At 35.7% G+C, this 11,865-nt stretch overlaps 1 protein-coding gene across 10 annotated transcripts in view; it reads left to right on the forward strand.

Annotated features, from left to right (window-relative positions):
• Window positions 1–11,865, forward strand: part of PCDH7 (protocadherin 7) — a 408,598-nt gene that overhangs the window by 51,647 nt on the left and 345,086 nt on the right. The gene's annotated exons all lie outside the window — the stretch shown is intronic.

Here is an 11,865-nt window from a genome sequence, read left to right on the forward strand (position 1 = left end):
AATTTTGTCACACAGCTTCCTCTAGGAGAAAGCTAGACGGGAATGTGTTTTTCTTTTCGGTAGCATAGGAAGACAAGGGAGTGAGCCAGCCCAGGCTGTCTGCATTAGTGGGACTGGAAGTAGTAACTCAGGTCTCAGTACCACATGCCTGGAAGACCTCCGACCCTGGTTTGCTTCACTTGGGCATTTTCAACATTTTCTTTGTTCAATTGAATAACTCCAATTTCTTTTAACTCTCTTAATAAGATTGCTCTCCAGCTTTTCTCTGACCTGTAGAGCCCCTTTCATTGATTTCTTCTGGATGTGTATCTCTCCACATACCCAAGAGGGTATATACATGCACTTGTTCCCAAGAGGAAACCCGAGAACCGTCCTATTCTCTCTGTATCCCTCCTTTACATGGTATAGATGTGACTAGAGAAGTCTGGAGAGGCAAGGTTCCATAGCAACTTAGTGAACCTGAGTACACTCCATGCCTCCTGACTCTCAGGCCTGGCTTTTCTAAGCGTTACTAAATAATAAGTCTTTGTGTTTATAGATGTCAAAATTTAGGAGCAAATTAAAACCGCTGATATGTAAAGTATTTATTACAGAAAAAAAAAAACTTTTGAAATCATCACTCTATACTTTCAGTTCCGTCGAGCAGTAGAAAGTGATTCCTTCAAATCAGCAGGTGCTTACTGAGTCCCTGCCATGTGCAGGGCATGGTAGAAGCCACAGATGCAGCTGTGGAAAAGAAAGAGGAAGGTTTTGCCCTCAAAAGAGTTTAGGTACCAGGTTATATTTAATGTATGCATTGATTTTCATATCGTAGTTAAATATATTTAAGGGCTTGCTCTGTGTAAGCCCTGAATGGTCTGTTCGAGGTACGTGATATATAGCTTATGACAAGAAAGACAAGATTCCTGCTCTTACTGAGCCACGAAGCCAGACATTATCCTATTTGCTAGGGATACACAATAAAGAACTCAGATACCATGCTTTCCCTTCTGCTTATTGACTAATGCAGTGAAGGAAACACAGACACACGTACACACACATAATTAATTGATAGTATTTCTTAATCTGGGGTATGGAGCAAATTCTAAGTTGGTTTTAATTTCTGATACATACCTTTTGGCTGAGTGTGAAGTTTAGTTGGATTTAAAAATGGCTCTAGATTTCAGTGTAAATGCATTGGACTGAAATCTAACAACTTTGCCTCTCTCTGCCTTTATTCCTTTGTTTTATTGAATTTAACTTGAATGAAATCTTTTTTTATTTGTCTAAGTCTATTTCTGTCTAGTAAGGAAGTTGAAATTGATCATGCCTTGACTTTGTGGGCCATCAGAGAACCATGACATTCCAGGGTATTGATTTTGTGGTGTTAAAGGGTGACAGATCTAGTGTTAAAGTGCCAGGAGAGAACTGGGTTTCAGATTGTAGACCATAAGCAGTCTTGGCTGTTGCTGAGACATGACTAGCTTTTTAAAGTAATGGAAGGAATTGTAAGTCTTAGGTAATTTTTACCACATAACCTTGGAGAGATTACTTCAAGCCAGAATTATGTAATCGTGCATATGTGAAAAAGAGTTTCACCTGTGATAAATATATATGCTACATATCGAAGCACACATAATTTAGAGAATGTGTATACGTGTGTATCCAGGAAGTACACTCTGTGTGAAGAATATTGAGTCGTATTTCAAGTCAATATGACTTGAATCTTTTAGAAACATATTTCTTCTCACATTTTGGAAGTTGCTTAGTCGTAACTGAAGTTTTGTTGTCTTTCAAACCATTTTTGTAATCATTGTTTTGCATTTTGTTTCTGCTGTGCTTTCACTTCGTCGGGTGCTGTAGGATATGCGTTATGACGCTTACAATTCAGGAAAGCTGGAGGTGTCCAAGTGTAACGCTTGGCGATTCTTTGTTACCCTCTGGGACAGAGAATGTTGACAAGTACTTTCTAATAGCTGCTGCAGACATGAACCGAGGACGAGGAACCACGGTCATCTTTCAATGTCCTGCTTTCCTCGGAATCTGTTCTTTTTTTTCAATTTAATGACCTTTAGTGAATGCATTGAAAATAACATTTTGATTTTAAGATTATTGTGTGGAGAACTCTACGGAGCTAAGTCCAAGTGTATCTCTGGAAACTAATCAGAAGTGCGCTAGATTCATTGATTTAAGCCAATCCATCATAATCATCTTTTAATGTATTTCCACACGTTTTTCCAAGTTCCCATTCTTGAATAAGACTTTGACCTGCAAAGAAGAATAGAATGTATTTTATACTGTGTGTTTGCTCTGTTTTCTAACAACATAAGTATTTTGCTTAAGCAGATTTGCTAGGAAGTGACAGCTTTGAAAAATTGGACATAGGAGCTGCTGGAAGCATTTCAGTTCCAGGCAATCTAAATAGTGCAGAGGGGAAAATGAAATATCACCGGGTTTTAAAGATGACAGTTTTGTCAAAGATTCCCTTTCACTCTTTGGCTTAAAACAAATGGAGTAAATCAAGTGTATCTGTCCAAAACCTATATGTGCACTCACTGAGGAAGCACTTCCTAGGAATGTTTTTTTAGAGAGAACCAATGAGAGAATTCTCTGCAAAAAAATGTATCGTGGGTTGGGAAGACTATCATTTTCTTGGCCTAATGATGAGTTTGGCGCATTTTACGATCAATGAGATTTCGTAAGAACTGCCTGTAAGAAGAGAGGAAAACGTAGTCTTAACACCATCGAAGTATAGCATTACTTACGCATATTGGAGGTTCTTCAGGAATGTAATAATGTAATTATTATTTTGATGTGTGTGTGCACGTGTATGCGCGTGTGTGTGTCATAGAGAGAGCGAGCGGGAGTTTTAATAAAGCTAAGATTAGACGCTGAACTTTTTATGGATATATGAACAATTTGATCATATTCTCTACCTAAAAAAATGCTGTTGTACCGGTATATTTGAGACGGGATAGCAAGTTTGACAAAGCCTGCTTCTGAGAACAATGTTATCACTAATTGGAGAAGTAGTGGAGTGGAGTCTAGTTAAGAGTACAGACACCAGGGTGACACTTCTTAGCTTAAAATTTCAACGCTGCCATTTTTTTTAGATCTGTAATTCGGAACAAGTTAATTTCTCAGTTCCCGAGTCCCTTCCTTGTTACATGGGATTAATGATGGTATCTGCTTCCTAGGGGCCATGTAAGTTAGCCTGAGATCTCATGAACATGCAGTAGAATATTAGTTATTATTAGTAATTAAAAACTTTTAACATATTATGAGGCCAAGAATAGAAGCAGAATTTTTTTAAAAAGCAATTCAGTAATTTAAGCTCGAATCTTCCAGAAGTCTGTAATATATAGATTATGTTCCTTTTAGGAGAGTCATAGATGAATAATGATTACATTTTTAAATTATTAATAACAAAAGAAGCACTGCTCATTATCACTTACGTCCTAACATATTCTGTAATTTACTTTAGGAATTATACTGTAAGAAAACCACTGGTTTTCTTTTGGATTTCACAATTACTCAGTTAACTGATTTCATGTTCACAGGTTATTTTTTTTTATGCTATGTTAGAGGTAGTTATGTTTGTAAATGAATGTATATTTTAATTATAATTTGTTCCAGCTCACTTTTTGGCAAGAGGGGTTATGTTAATACTGTTACTTCCTGAAACAACTTCCATTTTAATATGATACTTTCATTAATTCTCTGTTCATTGTGTCCTTAATTTGTCTCTTATCAAAGAGATACCTGGTAGTATACTTTATCTGGATTATCACCTAAATCTGTCCTATAAAAAAGATTGATTCATTATGCTTTACACTGAAAAAAAATCTTATAACATGATCTATTTATACATTTTACTTCATTTTAGGGCCTATCAGCTTTTCATATTAATGGGATTGTCATTTTTATATATGGTAGGATTCTTGGTATGGTTTGGCTCTGAGCCATAATATCACCTATCCTCTTAACTCTTTGGAAACATTGACTTATTTTCATTGCATTAGTGCAGACTTGATTTTATTTCATGTCCAAGATGACAAAGGTCACTTCATTAGGCACCTCATTTGCTTTTCCTCTCTGTAGTTTTCTGGTATCTTATACTAAGTATCATAAAAAAAAAAAAGTGTTCTGCTTCCATTAACAAAAAGTGAGCAGAGAACAAAAAGCCAATTATTTGCAGCACATAAAATCCTTATGATAATTTGGTAGACTTTAATTAAACTAATACATCACGCTGCACTTATAAGACAAAGGAGCAAAGAGAAGCAAATAATCTTTTTTTTTTATTCTGTTAGGAAGCACCATATTGCTTTTTGATTAAGTGCTTTAAGACTTGTGACCTATTTTAAAGAGTAAGATTTACTGTCCTTTTCATACAAGGCATATTTTAAAAGTTCTGTATAATATGAATTGGGACCACGCCCCCCAAAATTGAAATGAAACTATAAAAAAGCTTGGCTTCATTTTTATTAATTTCTTAGGAGTTTTCAAATTCTTTGAAATAAAAAGAGATTCTGAAAATTTATCTCACGCAGATATGTTTTTATTACAAAGAATTCTGTTTTCGTATTTACCATATGTTGCTGTATTTTTTGCATTGGCATTTGTTCTTTCTGATGAGCCCACTGCCGTTATTAATGTGAAGGATAGTATAAATTAAAAGGATGTCTATGCAATTTATATATCTTCTCTGCATTTCACAACTGGAATGTAGTGGAATTAGAGGTACTTGGTCTTTATTTAAATAATCTCATCCCAAAATTTTTGATTTTTTTTAAGTTGTAACTTTCATAATTTGAATGGAAATAAACCACTGAATTGGGAGTGAGGGCATTTAGTTTTAATCCTAGGTCTGCAATGTAATATTGAATATGTCTTGTCACCCCTCTGGGCCTCGGTATTATTACTGGTAAAATGCAGTTTGGTAGAAGGTGATTTCTTTATCCCTGCAATTCTCTTTCTACGTTAGTTATTAATGTAATGTCTTCCTGTGTACTAAAAGTCAGCATTTTGGGGCGCCTGGGTAGCGCAGTCGTTAAGCGTCTGCCTTCGGCTCAGGGCATGATCCTGGCGTCCTGGGATCGAGTCCCACATCAGGCTCCTCCGCTGGGAGCCTGCTTCTTCCTCTCCCACTCCCCCTGCTGTGTTTCCTCTCTCACTGGCTGTCCCTCTGTCAGATAAATAAATAAAAAAAAATAAAAAAAAATAAAATAAAAGTCAGCATTTTACTATGCCCATATCGGTCCCTAAATCAGTGCCACTTAGTACTTACAAAAGTATTTATGAAAACATTTTTAGACATTTCTAATTATCAGAAAGCATATAATTTTGAAGCTGGTCAACCACAAATAATATTAAAAGAGAATTATATTCAATTTAGAAATTCATCCATTATTAACCAAAGGACCGCATAATCACTGTGCCTGTTCTTACACTTCTAACATAAAGCTCCCATAAAGCAGGAAACTGGGTGGCTGGACTTTGTAATTCTGTCCTATCTCACATTTACTTTTTCAAGACTCAATTAACTCCTTGGACATTTTACTTCATTTCCTTGTTAGTGGATCAAACTCTTAGTGAGTTTATCCATCACCTGGAAACATTTTGACTACTTTCTACTCCTTTCTGTGGGTGTTTAAGACTCCCCAAGTAGCTCTCAATTTTTCGGGCGCACGATTGCAATTTCAGGGGCATTTAAGAACACCGAGTTTGCTATTCACTTCATCTTCTCATTAACATTTAGTCCCTGTTCAGGCAGCTTATTGCCTTGGCACGTGAACACCAGCCAGTACTGCTCTTGTTTCTAAAAGTGGCCAATATTATGGTCTGAAGAGGATAATGATGATGGCTTAAGTTTGCATCATTTTACATTTTTATTATGAGCTTTAAGAATGGAAATGCATTAATGCTCAACTTTGGCCAGATGTAATTGGAACTATAAAGCTAGGACCCATTTTAGTGTTTTTGCTTGTACAGTATAGTCTTTTTGTATTGAGCTCTGTCACTCCTTGGTTTAGGAAAACTTTTTCTTTAAAAATATTTATTTAAAAGAAAAACAAGAAAAAATAAAATCGCGAATTAAGACACAGGATTTAACATTTAAGAATGGTCTGTTCTAGAGCAGGAATCCTCAAATACCCAATTAGTTTTAACAAATAGTTGTTTTAATTGCATTCTCTGGCTTCTGACAGTTAACTTAATTTGTCTGCGTATTTCTCTCTCTCTCTCTCTCTCTTTTCAGTGAACTAAGGGATTTTATTTCCTTTTTACATTTGCTTCTGTGAACGAACCTTTCACCAAAAGTTTGGAATACATCAATTATATGTACTTTAATACAGTTAACTTGCATTTACAGAGATTTAATTATTCGGTTAAAAATTTCCTGAATTATCTTTTCATTTAGTGGGTAAAATAAAGCATAGTCCTCATTCTTTTCTTAGGTGGCATAGCTATTTCTAAAATGCGAGCACGAGACTTATAAAGAAGACATCCTTGCAGACAATATACATTAACTTTTCCTCCCCAACTCTCCTTTCAACTCACAGCAGGGATTCTAATTTTTATTTATTTATTTATATTTATTTATAATTTTTTAACTAACTTTTTTCTGATTACTGAAGTAATACACAGTTGTTATAACAATTAAAGTATAGATATGTGAGTTTTAGGATGTAGAAATCTGCTGTAAAGTCCACCCCCATGTTTTAAAAAAGGTACGTGTTCTATTTTTTTTTTTTTTTTTTAATGTTAACGCAGTTACCTTTGAACAACACGGGGTTAAACTGCGTGGGTCCACGGGCACACAGATTTTTGCAGTACGGCCCTGTAAATGTATTTTCCCTTCCTTATGATTTTCTTTTGTTTGTGTATTTCTAATTTAGGATGTTCCAGACGGTTTTGTTATTGTTTTTGTAATTATCACATTGGCTCTTCCTACATGAAGACTTGAACTAAGTAGAGAAAGTAAAGAAAATAGCTCATGATGGAGTTGAACGGAATTACGGAAATCTCTGGTTTAGGCAGGAGAATCTGTTCGCTCTCTCCTGACCTCACCTTGTACGTGCCTCACAGCTTTGCCTCTTCTCGGGTAGTTTCCCTCATTACCATAGATCTCAAGCTTACTGTTCCTTCAAGACCCACCTTTGGTTCCTTTGGTCAGTGAGTGCCCTGCCTGCCACCCTCAACACCATCTCCTCTCACTCTTTGGAGCTCTCATAGTTTTACCTACTTGGCTCTTCTCTCTTGCTCCCCCTGTTTGTAATCTTTTATATGTATGTATTTATATGTCTCTTCAATAAAAATTTCCTCAGAACCAGGCCTATGCTTCATGTTGCTTTGTATTTCCTTCCATACCTTCTGTAATGCCTCTTACACGATTGGGCTCTGTAACCTCTGGCACTCTTCCTAACTCTGAGATTCCATGATTGTAACAGTCAGTCAGTCAATAAATATTGATTGCTTGGCTGTCCAACCTAAGGCATTCTTTTGTTAGGGCCCACATCATTCATTTTCTGAAGTCAAGGCAAAATACTTATGATGAAGAATTGGTATGAAATTATTTAGCTCCTTTCCTTCCAAGGCCAGTTCAGTGGTTGACTCACAATCAAAAAGGCTTCTTTTCTTAAGGATGTAGTTCAGACAGTGCTAGTGAATGGCCTTTGTGTGTGTGTGTGTGTGTGTGTGTGTGTGTACTCTCACATGTAAATGGGGATACGCTTTCCTTTCTTTGGTTGGATAGAATTTGTCTTATTTGTCTTTTTTTGGTGGCATTTAGACAATTTTTGTGTGTGTTGAAGTTGCTTCTTATGTGTTCATAAATTTAAACAATTACGATAGAATCCTGAGTATGATAAATGCTTAGTTTAGGAAGCTTGCACAAGTTTGCTTATTATTCCTTTAACCATGGCAAAAATGGAGACATTTGTAGTTGTAACTTAGCTATTTATTTTTAAAAGACTCAAAGTCAGATAAAAAAAATAATTACAAGAAAACATAATGTAAGGAAAAAATATTTGATTAGCAGCCAAAAGTCTTGGTTTAGGGCCCTGATTCTTATCTGTGTGTTTTTCTGTAAAAAGATTAAGCTCTCTGAGCTTCAATTCCCTCGTATGTAAAATGAACAAAATTACAACTTGTGCTTCACAAGGACTTCGTGAAATAAAATTAGGGAAGTGCACTCGTGTAATAAACATCCTGTGTTGCAATAACTAATAATTATTATAACTTACGGCTTGAGGTACATGCCTTACAAAAATCAAAAGGAAGTAAAAGACAAAAATACTGTCCACGATTGCCCTCCTCATAGCCCTCCACCCACCCAAACCCATGTTTAGGTTATGTCCTATTTTCCACATCGAATGATTTTCTAATATTTTTAAAAAGTAACAGACGAATCTTCAGTGCTGCTAGGTGGCAGTGCCCTGGCTCAGCCGCTATATTATACGTCGATGCTCGAAAATATGAGTATCAACTTCCTGTTCCTGGATTACAGGAACTACCATCAGTTTGGTTCTCTGTGCCTTGGAACAGACCCTGCTCTTTATGTGATACCTTTTTCTTTTCTCCAGATTTGCGCATCAGTCAAGGAGAAAATCATGAATATTCATAGCACGTTTTACATATTGCCAACTCTACGCAAACACATTCAACAGATACTCGTACTTAATCTACACCAATTACGTAGGTGCGTGATTTAGTTTTGAAGTATATCTAATAAAAATAAGTAGAAAAATTGACACCTATTCCTTTCAAGATATATATTTCCTTACATATGGTTTTGAAGTGTTTGGGTTTTTTTTTTTTTTTTTCATTTTTAGGATTAATAAGAGCATGCCTGTTCCTTTGTGTGAGTGTTCAGAGTATTCTTGCACCAAAATCTGAATCCTATTCCTATTCTCTGCATAATTCAGTTTCCTTCTCCTAGCACTTATCATCCATTATTGGGAAGTCTGGAAAAGAAAAACATAACTTTGATAAGTTAACTTTTTACTGATAAATCTCATTAATTAAATTCCCAGCCTGTTACAATCTTTTGGTCAGAAAATGGAAACTGAGTGAGATATAGAGATGGCCTTGTAGAAAGTGTTCCAGAAGGGCTTGATTTCATCTTACTCTGTGTGCACGTGCACACACCTGTGTATCTGTGTGTGTGTGCGTGTGTGCATGCATGTGACAGACTTACTGCCCGGGGGATAGAACAAATTGTGGAGAAAAGTTGGAGGCTGAGAGAAAGGCTGTGCCTATACAACTTCAGCTGAATTGGACCCGACTGGAAGATTGGCTTGGTTGGATTTATTAGAGCCTCTCTCCTCAGTCATCTGAAAATTGCTTCCAGGGCCATTTTAATTAGCTGATTCAAATCAAAACAAACGCATCCTGGTAACATCCATTTCTACCCTGACCCTGACCAGTGACAGTTTTCAGAATGGTGATTCTTAAGTAGTTCTCCGTGAACTCAATAAGTGATCTGAAGTATGCACTTTTGCTTTTAAACATTAATCTTTAATGGTAAGGGAAGAATCCATTTTTCTTGGCTTTAGTGACAGGTGAATATTAGTGTCCAGATGCATTTGTTCATCATTTGTGCATCAAAGCTTAAAACCACAAAAACACAAAACTTGCTCCTACATAGTTAATTTATGAAATGAAATTTATGAAATGTTATTCTTCAATGACATATTAATATAAGGTTTCATTAGGCTGCATGGCTGTATGGTGACTTTATTACTTCAATGCATTCTATTTCTTGGGTGTGCTTTTAAGTTAAAAGTATGTCAAGTCTTGAAAATAGAAAATGAAATATTTTGACACCTCTGATTTCCTAGTGTTTGTTTTTATTGCTTTACTTGTGTATTCATTTATTAAAAACCTTGTAGACAAGTTTACACAGTACATTTCCTTAGAGAAAATTAAAGAATGACTGTTATATGGGAAAGATTAAAGAGAGAAGGTAGTGAAATTTGAGAAATTTCAGGTGGATAGATAAGTTAAGACAGAATTATGGAGGGAAAAACAGGAAACATAATATGCTAGTAAAGAGCATTTGCTGCAATTCGAGAAAGATCTATTCCATAATCATGTGACAGATAATAGAAAGTCAGCGATAACCTCATGACTTCCAAATATTAAAATTAGATAATAGTAATACTATGATGTGACAAATAATATGATTTCCTTAATTAGCTATTCTCAAACATGCATTCATTCATTAAACCAATTTTCACTGAGGGCCGACTATGTGCCAACATTGAGAAATGCAGCGATAAACAGAATGGAGGTGACATTTGCCTTCACAGGGCACATTGCAGCCTTGAATAGGATGTGAGAATTAAATGAGGGACTTCACGAAAGTTAAATATTTGATAAATGCTATCACAACACATCACGTACAGCAAGAGTACGTAACAGGAAAGTCTAATGTAGTCTTAGCATGCATTATGGCTACATCGTTGTGGTTGGTTTGGGAAAAAAAACCAATAAATGAAACTTTCAGATATTTAGCCTTCCCTTGTTTATAAGCATTTTTGAAATGAAACGTGCAGTCCTATAGCTTGTGTAAAATAAGATAAACTACGTTCATCTTAAACTTATAATTTAAATTATGAAAATTCACTTATTACTGATGACTTGGTCAATGTGTTTTGCTTGTGTAGTTGGCCAGAGTATCCCAGGTTATGTTAGATTTTAGAGCTGCTACAGAAAGAAAGAAAATATTCTTTTCATTTCTAGGAAAAGATAAAAATTAATTTAAAAAATTAAGACATCTTAAAGCTGCTTAAATTTACACAGCTAATATTGATAATCTGCAATTAGAGCAATGTTTAAACATTTTCCACTCTTGGATATGAACAACTAATTTCAAAATTAGACATTACTTGTTTTGGCTTTTTTTTACACCATTTATTTAAAAAAATGAATTGGTCAATTATTCCATGAAATAAATAATTCACTTCTTTTCTAACTTTGATTCTCGTGTCCTGATGCATTGCTATATTGGAAATTAGGTGGAATATTTCTCTTTACTGATTCTAATTCTTAAAGATAAATAATTTGGTAGTGAACGATAGCATTTTTATTCTACAGAAGTGATTTTTTGTCTTTTTGGCAATCTTCAAATTTACTAGAGGTTTACTAACATCAACTGTACCTTCAAAGTAGAGGACGATACTCTGTGTACCTGCTGGCACTGAGAGCAGAAATCAGCCTATTGGTCAGTCTCAAATTCAGAGAAATATTTAACACTATTTAAAACTGACATTAGGGGCGCCTGGGTGGCACAGTGGTTAAGCGTCTGCCTTCGGCTCAGGGCGTGATCCCAGCGTTATGGGATCGAGCCCCACATCAGGCTCCTCGGCTATGAGCCTGCTTCTTCCTCTCCCACTCCCCCTGCTTGTGTTCCCTCTCTCGCTGGCTGTCTCTATCTCTGTCAAATAAATAAATAAATAAAATCTTTAAAAAAATAAAATAAAATAAAACTGACATTAGCACACAAATATTCTGAGGGAATATTACCATCACTTTTCTTTGTGCAACTAGACACAAAGTTGGAAAACATTGTCCTTTTAGGGTCAGGACTTCGAAAGGTAGAGTAATTCATCCTTGATCTGAGATCAGCAGACCATTTGTTGATAGCATGTAAGTTGCTCAGATTTCTGTAAAGAGACCATGAGCTCTCTGAAGATTGTGTTTGGAGATAAGAGAGCTACTTTGAAGGGTGTGAACACTCAGGTCAAGCGCACATCCCTGAAATCTTAGGAACTTGTAAGTTGTAAAAGCTGTGACAACAAAATTACCATTTCATTCTTCTTTTTATTTGTAATATAAACAAAACCAGCAACCCCCACTAGCCGACCACCCCTCTTCTGGTGA

The sequence above is a fragment of the Ursus arctos genome, unplaced genomic scaffold (genome assembly GCF_023065955.2).
Source record: "Ursus arctos isolate Adak ecotype North America unplaced genomic scaffold, UrsArc2.0 scaffold_9, whole genome shotgun sequence".
Classification (NCBI taxonomy): Eukaryota; Metazoa; Chordata; class Mammalia; order Carnivora; family Ursidae; genus Ursus; species Ursus arctos.